Genomic DNA, 267 nt, shown 5'->3' with positions numbered 1-267 from the left:
TGATGGAAAAAAATTTTTTCCGACAATAGTAGATGTTTTTACAAGAAGACTTGGATTTATTTGCTTAATAAATAAATTTTTTGGGGGGATAATCTTCCTAAATTTTGTTAACACTAAATTAAAAAATTTTAATCCCCCCATAAGGGGAAGAATTTGGAATGAATTTTGCGCAACTTATTTTTAAATTTTAGGCATCTACATCGAGATCATTTTATACACCAAAAAAATGGGGGGGAAGGAAGACGAACATATACTGAAATAACAAGG

Source organism: Lycium ferocissimum, chromosome 2 (genome assembly GCF_029784015.1).
Source record: "Lycium ferocissimum isolate CSIRO_LF1 chromosome 2, AGI_CSIRO_Lferr_CH_V1, whole genome shotgun sequence".
NCBI classification, from domain to species: domain Eukaryota; kingdom Viridiplantae; phylum Streptophyta; class Magnoliopsida; order Solanales; family Solanaceae; genus Lycium; species Lycium ferocissimum.
The sequence above is the reverse complement of the archived record's forward strand: the minus strand, read 5'-3'. Positions refer to the sequence as shown.